The 14,488-nt window shown below is 42.5% G+C and overlaps 1 protein-coding gene across 19 annotated transcripts in view; it reads right to left on the minus strand.

Moving 5' to 3' along the window:
- The window catches only part of LOC125977602 (adhesion G protein-coupled receptor L3), a 99,751-nt gene that overhangs the window by 77,661 nt on the left and 7,602 nt on the right, over window positions 1-14,488 (minus strand). For 2 of the 19 annotated variants that reach the window (XM_049734511.2, XM_049734503.2), the window contains exon 1: window positions 136-3,187. The exons of 13 other annotated variants lie outside the window; for them this stretch is intronic. The gene's annotated coding sequence lies outside the window, so the exon portion shown is untranslated. Of the gene's footprint in view, window positions 1-135; window positions 3,188-13,461; window positions 13,912-14,488 lie in introns of those variants that run through there. 4 more of the 19 variants (XM_049734376.2, XM_049734385.2, XM_049734485.2 and 1 more) reach the window with 4 other exon arrangements.

The raw sequence follows: 14,488 nt of genomic DNA on the forward strand, positions 1-14,488 counted from the left end.
CTGATTTATTGAGGCTCAACGGGGGTTCGGCGATGGGCCTGAGCGACAAAGAGCCTGTTTTAAAGTGCATTAGCGCCACGCAGTAAATATCCCGTACGGCATATTAGCATTTTAATGGCGGCCATCCACACTCACCTTTCAGGGGCCGTGTTGTTTTCCCCTCACTATGTCCGCATTAGTGTCGGGCCGTCTCGCCGTTATCACTTGTAGTTTCTATGACTAACTGATGTCTTAAAAAAAAGCTCAAGTGGCGTCTGTAAATCTGAGCTCCTGAGTTTTTTAAGAGCGCAAATACTGCAAACCGGCACACAATTTCTTCCCAAAGGGTTTTTTTTTTTTAGTCATGAACTCAAATGACATTTGTAAAGATGACAGTGGCTGTGTTGATTTTGATTAAAAAAAAAAAAAAAGAGAGTAAAAGTCCAAAGTGCACACACAGTTTCTCAGAAAACTGCTTTGGTGAGTTATATTTGTTTTCCTAAATGTGTAACTTAGTAAATTGAGACCAGATGTGGCATCAGTAAAGCTGAATTTCTAACCTGTTTGAAAATGTAATTTAAAAAAAAAAAATCACAGCAGGGTTTTTTGAATCTTGTTTGTTTTACTTGATGTACATTATGTCTACAAGTGAAGCTAAAATATACACTGGCACTTTAAAGTCTCTTCGTTCATTTTAAATAAATACATTACTCATGTCAAATAGACTGAAAATGAAACGTAAAGAAATAATTCAAAGTCAAGCATGAACAATCTTCCAACAAAAGTCGCTATTCAGTGACACGAATAAACAACAGGTCAACACAGACAAGAAATAAAGTTTTTTTTGCTTTTTTAAAGAAAAGTGTGTATTTATTCTCTGCAGTGTAGCAGAAAATTTACGCCATTCACCCGCTCAATACTCTAAAAGCCTTTTCCGCATCAAGGACACAACATAGTCAAACTATCAAGATGAAAAGAAGCACGGACTACTCAGGCAAACATTCATACGGCCTCCGGGCAAAAATTGCAAATATTCCTTTTCCGGGGTGCCTCCCATCACGAAGCTCTCGTCAGGAAACTCGGGAAATGTAAAAACATACGAGAACATATGAGAACGCGCCGTGTGGCCGATCCCGGTCGAGAGCCTGCCGTGCGTTTCTCTATAAAAGCATTTACTGAGCCATAAGCACCGCGGGCCTGCCGAAAGCTCATCAAAGTGTGGCTTATTTTATCAGCCGAGTGGAAAATGTGCTGAGAGTCGGGCGGCGGTGGCGGAAGGCGAACGCCAAGCGGGGGGGCATCTCGTCGGTGTGAGCAACAAAGTGAGTATTGGCGGCCGCTTCCGACTAAAGGCACAAGTGGGCCAAAAGAAACAACCCTGTTGAAGCCACACGGTAATTGACAGGTTGGTGTGATTCAAAGTAAACGCAGAGCATCCTAACAATCCCATAATGCAGGAAAATAGCTTTGAATAGTGGCCATAATGGCCACCTGAATATAGGCCACAACAGCTAACATTCGAGGAAAATCTTGTTTTGTTCATATATAAGCCGCACTGGACTATAAGACTCAGGTGTTTTAATGTTTCATTTCAATATGGAAGAGAATATGCACAAATCATACAATATCATAAAAAGTATGAGAGATTCATAGCAGGGTTCAAAGCTTGTGCAAAAAGTAGCGGCTTATAGTACGGAAAATACGGTAGTTCTTGTAAAGATACAACTTGATTTTCAGAGTGTGACTATTCTCATATATCCAGAACTTATAACTTCCATCCATCCATCCATTTTCTATAACTTGAAATTTGTTTTTGCAATTTTTCTGGGCATTTTTCTCCTCGCAAAGTAGAACAATTTTTTTTTTTGCATTTTTTTTTTTTTTCCCACAAAACTGACTAATTTTTTTTCTGCAAATGTTCTTGCAAATCTATGCCGATTTCTTGGGGCATTTTTCCTCCCCGCAAAATTATGACTAATATTTGTTTTTGCATTTTTTTCCTAGCAAACCTATGGCTATTTTATTTTGCCATTTTTTCCCCGCAAAGCTATGCCATTTTTTTTCTCGCAATTTTCTCCTCGCAAATCTATGACAATCTTGAGAGGCTTATTTTTCTCCTCGCAAATCTATGACAAAATGTGAATCTTGAGTCTTTTGAATTATAAAGCCACAAGTTCATTCTTATTAAATTCCGACTTGCGTCCTATAACTGTTATTCATCTCATAAAATTGAGACGGGCCTCTAAAGTAAAGACTCCTTTTTCCCGCAACTTCATTTTTTCGCCCATGTGTAACACACTCAGTCACCGATGGCTCCTTTCTAAAACAAGATGTCAAAACTGAGCACACACGCCGTTTATCGTGGCTGCGGAATATTATTATGCGAGTCACATTTGTCTTTATTTGGAATACGTGCATACCCGAGCACTGTGATCAACCTTGTAGAAGAACATAAAAGTCAATAGAGGGGAAAATTGTACAGGTGACACGAGTGGGGACTTGACACCCGAGGTCCTCCTTGACGTGATGTGGGGGATGGGGAGGAGGTGCACGTCATACGCATGTACAATAAACATTCGACTTTTGGCAGCGTTTGTTCCGCCGAAGGTCGGGGGTCAAGGCCGTTCGGATACGGGCCAAGACGGGGGAGGACGCACTCCACACGAGTACTGCGAGACGAGGATTAGTATCGTCGGGCTGGTGAGTCATGCAAGTGCTCTCCATATGTGTAGTTAGACACACACACACACACACACACACACACACACACACACACACACACACACACACACACACACACACACACACACACACACAAAAGTGATTAAGAGCAAATAAAGTCTGGAAGCAAAGACTTTAAGATTAAGCCAGCAAAATGCCAGAAAACACAGACAGGCAGCGATAGACTTGTTATCACTTAAGCACGCAATAAAACACTCCTGCAATTAAGTCATAGGAGGGCGAAAATAAAGTTGTTATTGAATGGGAACAAAGTCCAAATGTGAGATTTATAAGAATATAATTGTAGTATTAAAAGAAGAATGTTGCCATCCGAGCCGCGAAAGGAAATTCTTTTATAATGACATCATCTTCGGGATCGCAATTACAGCCTTGACTTCATTGGTATGATGCCCACAAATTAATTTTTGTTCATGTATAACTTTATTATGGAAAAATCACGAATTATTTTGATTTAAAAAATTACTTAATTTGGGTAAAAATTAGATTTTTTTTCATCTTATAAAATTCTGATTTGTACTCGACTTTTTTCTTGTTGTCAAAGTATGACTTTCCTTTATTTTTATGAATCTATGACTTAGAATATTCTTTTTTAGAAAAACACTGCAACATTGTTGCAAAAGTATGACTTCATTTTTTTTAAAGCCTCCCTCAACTTCCTCCGTGTCAACATTACGACATTATTAAACCGCATCTTAATTCTCATAAAAGCCACAGCTTCATGCTTGACAAAGTATGACTTCAATATTGCAAAGCCGCAACTTCATTCTTGTAAAAGTACAACTTTTATCTCATAAAATTAATATTTATTAAGACAATGCAACAACTTTATTCTTGTAAAGTCTCAACTTCATTGTGGAAAAAAAAATTATGACTACCATCTAGCAACAAACGACAATATAATAAAATTGTAAAATTAGCCCCGCCCCCTCAACCCCCACTTTTTCTCCTTCTCACAAGGCTTCTGTGATATCTCGGTTGTCTCCTTCTGCGTCTGAATAGCCGCATTGTGCTTTTGCTTATTCCAAATGTGCGGACCTTTCAGGCTCTCCGCACACACCTGTCAAGCCATGTCCTTGCCGCCTCGGACCCCCTCCCCCTCCCACCGGCGAAACACATGCTTATTGAGCCCACGCGTTCCAGCACACACAGGTAAAATCAAATAAACACACGTACACACAGGCTTTATTGGAAACACACGCCGGTGGCACCCTCCCATCGCCAAGGATGTGCCTCCGAACTTGCCTGGGGTCAAATTGCACGCGGAGTGGGGGTCAGGATTGCGGTAGGGGACGGGGGGGGGCGAACGAGGGCACACACACACCAGCGGAAAACACAATTCAGAAGTAAACGACTCGTAACTCGAGCCAGACTTTAAATCGTTTGCAGATTGTCTGCCTCGTGGCGGGCTCATATCGAGTGAGTCATGCCATCAGAAAGCAAATGCCTCCCGCAAAGAAAAGCCGTATCTCCATTCATACCGCCGCACTGAGGCAGATGACTACTGAATTTAAGTCAGTTAAATGAGGCCACAAGAAGATACAATTGTCAGGGAACAAAGTAGGAATATGAGGGAATTGTACTGAATTTACTGGACTGACGTTGCAATTTTAAAAGTAAAAAAAAACAGACACATGAAGGACCTTAATCCCTAACACAAACTTGAAGCCACCAAAAATAACACCTAATAAAACCTAACCTAATCCTAACTGGTCAATTACCGTATTTTCCGGACTATAAGGCGCACTGGACTATAAGGCGCACCTTCAATGAATGGCCCATTTTAAAACTTTGTCCTTATATAAGGCGCACCGGACTATAAGGCACACCATTAATGCATCATGTCCGATCTTTAATCCAAATCTAATCATTCTCCATTTTATCTTTTTTATTTCAACTTCAGACACAACAAATTACTTTATAATCACAAAATAATGATCCATAGTCTTTTTGATTCATGATTCATAGTCTTCAGCGGGCCACTTATGATTGATTTCATGACACAATGCTTCGGGCCAGTTTAAATTTAGGAATTTGGTCCATATATAAGGCGCACCGGACTATAAGGCGCACTGTCGGCTTTTGAGAAAATTTTGGGTTTTTAGGTGCGCCTTATAGTCCGGAAAATGCGGTAACCTAATCCTAACTAACCCATAAAATCAATCCTACCCTAACCCACAAACCAAAAACTAATCAAACCCTAAACTGAACCATAACCCTAAACTCAAGCCAAATCAATCTACAGTCCACCACCCCCACAAAAAACAAATCCCAACAAACAACCGCCAAGCACAGTCTGATGAAACAGCTGAACTGCGGAGCAATGACTTACCGACAGCATTTAAACCCAAAATACTGCCACCGTGAAGAAAAACGGAGCCTTCCTTTCAGACATAAATCTATCCGGCAGTTCATGTATCAGAGACCAATAGCGCGCCAACGTCTTTGTTGAAATGTAATAAGCAATTGTGGCGAGACCCAAATTAATGATACATGAGTTGTGGATAGTCGTACTTAATGATGTCACCGTTCGGACACTAACCTTTAAACCTCTCGACTTGCTTGCGGGCCGCAATGTCCGTTTCTGCGTGGAGTGCATCGGAGATAACCTTCACCTACATATGCTGGCTGTTTCATACAACACACGGGAGCGCAGCGCCGATGAAACCTCCCGAGGCCTCAAGGCTATCTGTCCACTAAATCATATTTGTAGATTCATATTAAACACGCAGCCCCGAGGAGAAAGTCGGAGGGAGCGGCGGCACGGAATGATAGGCATCGGCGTACCGCGGGAAAGTCCACGCCGCATTACTACATGCTAGGGCAGCATTTTGACAGCATCTGCTTTCAAGTAACGAGGAGAATCATGTTGTGTTTGAATAAAACACGAGGCCAAACAACAACCCGGATTGGCTCGACGAAATCTGGATAGCAACAACCGACGGAATTGTCCGTTGAATTGGGATCATTAGATTAGATTCAGTCATGTTCTTGTCAAGGAAAAATTTGTATTTTTCGAAAGCGGTTTTATAGTGAAGAACAAAAACTGATGGACGAGCGGCTAAGCGCAAAGTTCTGGACTCTAGTGAACCAACACCCCTCGTGGAATCCTGATCCCAATCCTGACGCTAAACCAAATTCCAGAGTTAAAATAATAATCTTCTATATGGTGGAATTTTGTATTCTTGACTGATTGTAGCCTAGCTTGACTCTAACCGCAGGAATGTTTCTTGAAATATTTAAACCTATTATGGTTTGGTGTGTTGCTTTTCTTAGGGTCATCTTGGGATCAGGACACCTGAGTCAAATTTCACCAGAATCCAGTAAATGAATTCATTCCAACAATCTATTGAAGATAACCCCCCGTTGCGCACAACATATGTTGGCAGTCAGCATATTTCCAAGTCTATCTAACCTGCTCGGGAAATGAGATTTCGGAATGAGGTTTACCGGGTCATGGGATGAGTTTGGCATATTTTGCATTCCATTAAAGTTGTATGTGAAAACAAATTGTCGCCGTGCGTTAACAGACGCGGCGAGACAGATGGCCACCGGAGTGGGGTTTCTTCTGCATGACCAATTGGCGCATCTGCTGGTGTGACTGCGCGGGACTGGCGGTCAGGGGAAGTTCTCAAGAAAACAGTCGGCGATGTCGTCGGAAAACAAACAAACAAAAGCCACGCTGGCGTCTGTTTCTTAAGCGACGGATCGTGTCGAGGAACCTGCAAGGTGGTGAGGACACAATCGGATTAGAGGTTGACAAGAGGTTGAAGGAAATGAAACTTAACCTTACCAACTAACCCATATGTGTCAAATTCAAGTCTCAGGGGCCAGATACGGCCCGCCACATCATTTTATGTGGTCCGCAAAGACAAATTTTGCATCGACTAGTTATTCATCGGTTTGTAGCCTATACTGTAAATAGAAGACGTTGACAATCATACTGGCCCTCCGAGGGAAACTATAACGACAATGCGGCCCGCGACAAAAATGAGTACGACACCCCTGAACTAACCCTAAGTCTAAACATATCCGACTCTACGGTGGCACGGCCCAGAGGCCTTGTCATCGCCGCTTCAGGCAGTCGTGCCAAAGATGTCCGAAGCAAAAGACACCAAATTAGTCTCAAGGTGAAGTGTTTGGGTAGCCTCTCTCCAGATGTGCCGCCGTTCCTTTTCATTTCGATGGCATTTCCTAATTGGATGTGAGGGAGGTTTGACGCACATGCTGTCCCCATGTAAACGGGGTTGGAGGATGGAGGGGAGGGCAAAGCCCCCTCGGAGCCCTCCTCCCTGTTTGCCTGCAGTGCAGCGATAGAGAAGGTTACAATAGTCTCTCCCTGCCTGCCTGCAGTATATCCACAAACGCAAAGAGGGCAAAATCAATGCGTAGAAATCGCTTCATTCCTGCTCAATTTCATCCCGCCAGTATAATTAAAAACGTCTTCCGAATTAGATCTCCCTTGGGGTCGTTATGACATCATGTATGCAGATATTTCCAGCCCTGATCATCGCGTCGGGATAGCTACTGTACGCTAATTAGACGCAATGCTAGCGTCGGAATTGAAAAGTTTCATCCATCAAAAGCCACACGTAAGGCTTGTTAGCATTTTACGTAACTTTCAGCAATGATAACGCTAAACGTCAGGCATAAATTAGCAAATTACCTGTGTTAGGGCAGGACAAATTATTTCTGCTACGCCACAACTGCGGAAAAAACTCTCCAGCTGTGTTCCGGCACAAAGCTGGCTGGCCGCGCCGGGGCCCAAAACATAAACAAGATTACAGGAGCCTGGCCTTTAGCGGCGCTCATTAGCGACACCTTGGCTAAATGCAACACTGGTGCCGAGTTGCCAGAAGTGGCGACTTGGGAGACAATTCAGGAAACGCCTGAATAGATAAGGAATAAAAAAGGAACAAAGCAATTCTTGTTGTCTTTGCCAATCAATGACGGGCTGTTCATTAGGCGGGCTCGTTCTGCACTGGGAATTCAAAGAAAACCCAACAATGGAGTTTACAGATAACTCCGGCATTCGACTGGCCGCAACGACGCTAACCTTATTAATCATTACGGGCAGAAATTCCATAAAGAGTTGACCTATATTGACCCGCTCATCGTTGTTTGGCATGCATGGCAGTCGATGCGCTAGCCGACGCCTGTTAGCTCTCCGCCGGGCTGACTTTTAACAACATTTATTATGTATGAGAGGGTAAAAGGGGTCCATGAGAAGATTATAAAAGCTTAACATTTTGATGAGATTAATCCCCCTATCAATCGTCGCCTCGCATACAATAGTGAGCTAATTACGGCGCAGCGGTCTGCGAGCAAATAACATTTATATCATCGCTTCTGAGAATCATAAAAAGATATACATTTATATCATGGCTTTCTATGGAGGAGTAAAAGGCTGCCGGGGGACGCGGCTTGAAGATGGAAAAGGGGCGATCAGACAAGTCAAATCTGACCGTTTGTCATTCGGATCTCCGCTGTGATGAATGGACGCCGTATAGAATAACTCAAACTGTCGGATTTACGCTATGGCGAGTATTCTAAAGACCAGTGTGAGTTGTAAAGCTAAGAAATACCAACTGAACCCCGTTCTAACCCCAAATATCAACACTAAACACAACTAGCATTAGCTATCTTTATGCTAACCATACAGTTCAGGTGTCAAAGTCAAGGCCCGCGGGCCAGATACATCATTTTATTTGGCCCGCGAAAACAAATTGTGGATCAAATTCGGGTGTCCTTATTAGAATTGCAAATTGTCTTCACTTTTAAAAAAAAATATATTTTTTAATTTTGACCAGTTTTTACTAGTCTGAGTTATTTGTCGGTTTGTTTTGTAGCTTATACTGTATTTAATATGAGGTGCTCATACATTTATTTGGGTTGACAGTCATAATGGCCCTCCGAAAGAAACTATGACTACAATTTGGCCCACGAAAAAAATGAGTTTGACACCCCTGCCATACAGTAACCCTAACTTCTGGCTCGAACCAACCACTTACCCTAAACCTAATCTTAACCCTAACTCAGTTCTTATGAAATGACAAAACTCTGAACAAGAAGGACGGGAGGCCAGTAGCGCAATATTAGAATGCAGAAACCGGCACTAATTGTGATATTGTTGTGCGTTCCTGCCAACTTCAAGGTAGATTCTCTGGTACTTTGAAGAACGTTCAAAATCCTCCGACTATGGGAGTAAAATATTGCGCTTTCTCTTTACCTGCACGACTGTGTCGTCGTGTGTGCTGCTTATTATTTGGCTGAACGAGCTGCGGCGGCACTCGTGGGGCAGCGTTTTGACATCATGACTGATTACAGTCTTGCGGCGACCAACTTAAGAAACAGTTGCCAGTCGTCATTGCATCGCCCCAATGCTTTTCCTCATTGAGATTAGTCAATATTACACATTGTGAGGGTTGACCATAAATTGAAAAGCAGATATTCGTAATGACATGTTGTCGCTCAGGTGTCAGGTAGTGAACCAAAACGAATCATACAAATTTCCTGTTGGACCTCAGAGACCTCATCGCTGATTGTGGTTTTTAAACCGGTAGAGGAAGGAGATTATTTTTCTCAGCCTTTGTTGTTGTTTTGTTTGAAAGGTAGCAACACTGACCCTGTCCCAACGCAAGGCCCGAACGACAGGCGGCTATAAAGCTCACAGAACAATCCGAGTCTACGGCCGGCGTGCGCGGACAAACAAAAGACGTCAGCACTTTTCAAAACGCCAGCTCCCAGGCAGTCAATTAGTTCCAAGGTGAGGCGAAACCGTGCGGTCCTTTAAGCGGCTTTGCTCCACTGGGGCGCCGCGTCAATGCCAGCGTCCCCACTATCAAGCTGACAAAGGGCTGGCGGGGGATGTTTATTTTTCGCCGAGAGATCCCGCAGCTCAGCACGTGTGACCAGAACAGCAGGCGTGTGAAATGTTTTTTTTTTTGTATAATCTTTCGCCCCTTCTCGACGAAAACGGCGCCCCGCACAATCCAATCCGAGGCTATTGATTAGTAGAATCAATTTTCTCCGAGTCAAAAGCGCTGCAATTCATTCGGAAGCTACAAGTGGAATCAGATTCTGATAAACTCGACAAATGCGTCCTCCTTTAATGCATTTCAAACGCAACTGGGTTTAATTAAAGCCAGAAGAAAGGGCGTCACGTAACGCCAGTTCCATTGTGGCGTTATCCACCTGCGTGAAAACCTTTTAATTACCTGCCCGCTGAGACACTCCCGCGTTCGTTAAATCTTCTCAAGTATGAATGGGAGAGCCCTATTTCCATTTAAGGGGACATTCAGCGGCTTGTGTAATCATTTGGAATGCTTTTAAGGTCAGCGAGAAAGTCGTCATTTGTCAACGTGGGTGAGAAAAATGTTAGCGTGGGTTCCAACGGGCACGGCCTAACGGGTTGGACTTTTGTAATCACGCTAATGTGATGAAAAAAGGCAAATACGGCGTTTGTCACGTCTCTAATTTGCCGATTCCGTAGCTGATATTTACAAATACGGGCGCCCGGCTTCAGCTCTCGTTGCCGGGGCAATTAGTGGTCAGATCAGGAGGTCCCGACGGTTTGGGGAGGGAGGCATAAATACGAAGCAACGTTTCCATTCATTTGTATGCGGCTGCAGGTGCGCCACCTTATTTTGCATTCAGGCCCAAACCTGCCTCCCAAACAGGCCATAAATTAACTTCCCTTAGAGCGCCAGTCGCCGAGAAGCATTGCATCTTTGTTTCATTTCGCCTCTGTGGTCGGAGGTTGGCGATACAAAAAAAAAGGAAGAGAAAAGGTCAGCGATATTGCCCGGAAAAGTAAACATGCGGAAAATGCATGCGGACACATTTATCAGACTTCAAGGCTCATAAAGAGCTTGATGGACGACGGCTTTGTCACTTTGATCGCTTTTGGATACCCTCTAATGCTACCTACGCCGTTAAATGCGAGGCTGACATTTTTGGGGGGGCTATACCCTCCTGTCATATCGTGAATAACAACCTCTGATGATTTTTGAGCAAAGTGTTTCGACTCATCTAGGGAAAACAAAGTACCCGGCGGGTAATTAAAACAGCAGCCTGTGACATTCCAAATATATACTTGACCAAAAAAAAAAAAAACGCTCGATGACACCACTATCGACCGAGTCGGTTCCGAGTGACTCGCGAATGTAACAATGGATATTTAATTAGCAGCGCAAGCCGATTTCATGGTCAACCGGCAGTCTCATTCGACAGCATACTAAACGTTGAGCAAGTCAAGAGGTCCTTCAACATCTCTCATACTTGTCATAGTGTGCAGAAGCAGCCGATGCACACGCCGGAAAAAAAAACGTTTCTGCCTGTTTCCATCTTGCTTAATATCCGCAACGTCGCTCAGTGAAATGCAGAAATGATGGCGTCATAAAAATGAGTTCAGTTAGATTTCTGCAACTCCAGATGTATTTTTTTTTATATATAATTTGAATTTCCAACACCTTTGATAAGCCTCGATCAAACATCCCAAAAGCAACATTCGGTATCGTCATAGCCATAAATAAAAACAAACTCGTCACTCTGACAGACTTTTGAAACCTGTCTGGCATCTCACTCAGCGTTGCCAATGATTAGATATAAATAGAAAGGATTTGTCAAAAGCAATGCCAGAAGGGAAATTTGTATTCTAATGATAATTTCAAGGCTATATTTACTTTTTACGTTTCCAGATTGGGCTGAGCTAAACAGGCCAATGGGCTCGTTGGGATGTTGCACATTCCCTGCAGGAAAGAGGCTTACTGCGCTGGTTGCCATGGTGACCCACTTGTTTGCTGGAATCCCAAGCTCCTTGGAAAGCTTTTTAGGAGGCCAAACATGCTTGGAGATTTATTTGGTATACTGAAAGGAAAACTAAAAAATCTAAGAGATGGGAGAAAAGACTCTAATGCTGCTTATTTTCGGCTGAAAAGGATGACTCATAGGGAGACGCCTATCATGGGAGCGTGAAAGTTGGGAGGACTGACAGACAGAAGAAAAATGTTAGTGGGGGGGGCGATAAAACGCCTCAGGGCAGATGTATGAACGGACTTTTTGGAGCTGATTTATTGGATTGGACATGTTTTTTTAAACACGCCCGGAAATGGCTAACGACTACTACGTCATGTGTTGTCCTCGCACCAAGTTTGAGATTGTCCTTGGAGCTTCGATGCGTTGAATCTAGTAACGCCTCCGAAAGTCAATTGAGGTCAAGATGGGCCTATTAAATCTTCTCTGCTATAGAATCCTGAAGATGAGTTTAGAAAACTACTAACCCAAAATAGGTTGCTTCAAACTTCAAGTCATTTTTGGGTTTTAAACTTTTTTTTTTTGTGGATCTTCTTATGATTGAGATACCACAAAATCTGTAAGTTTGTCTTTGAAGGACCCCTGGAAATACCCAAATTAACCTTTTCAGAACTGGGCTGCTTCAAAAGACAGAATTCCTGAGTGTTTTGAGGGGTATACATTATTGAAATTTTTTTTTTGGGGGGGGTCTACTCACAATAGAAATGCCTTGCATTTTTTTAAATCAAATCGATTTTTAGGGCTGAATTTTTATTGCTAAATTCTAGACAGTGTGATAGATTCAAAATGGCCTCTTCAATCTCAGACCGCCTATCTTTACGTTTATGGCTTCTTGAGACTTTTTTGTGGGTCCACTTGCGATAGACATGCCTACCAAATTTCATCTCGTCAAATCAAACTGGAACTGGGGATGATTAATTTTTGTTAAGATTCTACGAGCCAAATTGGCTAAACAATAAAGCCAGCATTCTTTGGTGTTTCAGGGCGTGGCTTATTGAGATTTTTTTTTTTTGTGGGTCTACCGATTTGATGTTAATCGTGAAATTACCTTAGGGGTCTGAATTATTCATCGCAAGATATTTAGAGGTTTTTTTTGTTTCATCATCAAACTTCTTCGCTATACTCGGACCACATGCTACAACCACAACTTAAATTTTTGCCGCACATTAATATACGTGGTTCAAATTTGGTAGCAATAGGACAAAATCACTAGAACGTTTCCTTTGGCAGCATTGAAAAACTCTGAAAATGTCTATTGAGCTACTGCAAATAAACACAACAAACCAATTTCAGTAGAGCCTTCGGACCACAATCTGTGGGCCTCATCACACGAGACCCAAAAGAACATTTTTCTTTTCTATCAGAGATAGCGCAAAAAAACTATTTACCCGTATTAGTGCTGCTGAACTGTCACTGGGGAGCGACTGAAGTGTTTGAAAGAAATGTTGACAAAATGGATACGCGTGTTGTCTCCTCAAGGAGACGGGTTCACTTTGCCGCTTATCAAATGTTGCCCAATTTTTGCACCACAAATAGATTCAATTCTTCACCTTAATACATAAAGCACATTTCTAATTGTCTTGATCAATGAGTTCCCATTAAGGATTTGATGCGTTGAAACAAATATGACAACATCAGGCCCACATTGCGTTAAAATACAAAAGATGTCACCTCACTTTGTATCAAAGTAAAGATGTCCTACTGTAAACATTTGAGTCCATTATCAGACTTTTCGCCCTATAGAAATAAAGTCAAAGGTTTTGCCTTTTAACTGAGCGCTTTACAAGCAACTTGCACTTCATGCAGATTATCAGATGTTAACAGATGGTCCTCACTTTCCTCCCGTAAAGCCTCCGTAGTGATGGAACACCAATGAATCCTCACCAATCATCAAATTTGCAAATTTCACTGAACGCACCGGCGGCCCACCTTAATGGCAATTAGAGGAAGAAGAAGGGCAACGCGTCGCTGGCTGGCACACTCACCGCGTCCTCCCGATTGTAAGCGGCGAGCTCCGAATGGGAATCCAAAACGAGGTCGATATCCAGCTCCGGTGGGGGGTGCGTCGCATCCACGCGCCTTACATCCCACGTGCCTCATAAAATAGTAATTACAATTGGAAAAAGGATATCCGGATTTAATTTTTATTTCTTTATTTTGTCCACAAACCGCGCGTCTTACAGAACGAAGCGCATTGTGTGCACCGGCCGAGTCGTACCCAGGATAGACTGAGAGAGAAAGAGAGAGAGAGCGAGAGAAGTGAATGTGGGAGGGAAGAAACGCGCACATAGTGGTTGTGGATTGCCGCTCTGGCCATATGCGAGGGCGCCACCTAGCAGCAAACATGAGACATGCGCCATCGGCGGCCTCTGCACTGCTCAATTGCACCGTCTGCATTGTTCGTGTTCTTCACGTGACAATGCAAGGACAAGAATATATATATATATTAGAAATATATATATATAATAAAATCAATATATATATATTTTTTGAATTTGACAAGAATATAAATTTATATCATATATATATATATATATATATATATATATATATATATATATATATATATATATATATATATATATATATATATATATATATAAAACCTGATCATGTGTTTCGTCTCTACCGCTACTAGTGGCACTTGTCTTTGTCCTTGTCTTTTATTTATCCATTTTTACATTTGGCACTTGTCTCTTTATTCTTGCACTCTTGTACGCTGCTGTGACAAGTAAATTTCCCCGCTGAGGAATGAATAAAGATCTATCATCATCATCATCATATATATATATTTATTTTTGGATCGCACAATCGTGCAAGTCGTGTCTGCCCACACTGGACGTTACATCACCGCGCCCACCCAACACCAAAATGGAATGAAAGACGCCCATACCGTCACGAACCAGCAGCATCCACCTCAACACCGGGATGCTTTCCAAGAAACCAAATCTGAAAA

This window comes from Syngnathus scovelli, chromosome 1 (genome assembly GCF_024217435.2).
Source record: "Syngnathus scovelli strain Florida chromosome 1, RoL_Ssco_1.2, whole genome shotgun sequence".
Lineage (NCBI taxonomy): Eukaryota > Metazoa > Chordata > Actinopteri > Syngnathiformes > Syngnathidae > Syngnathus > Syngnathus scovelli.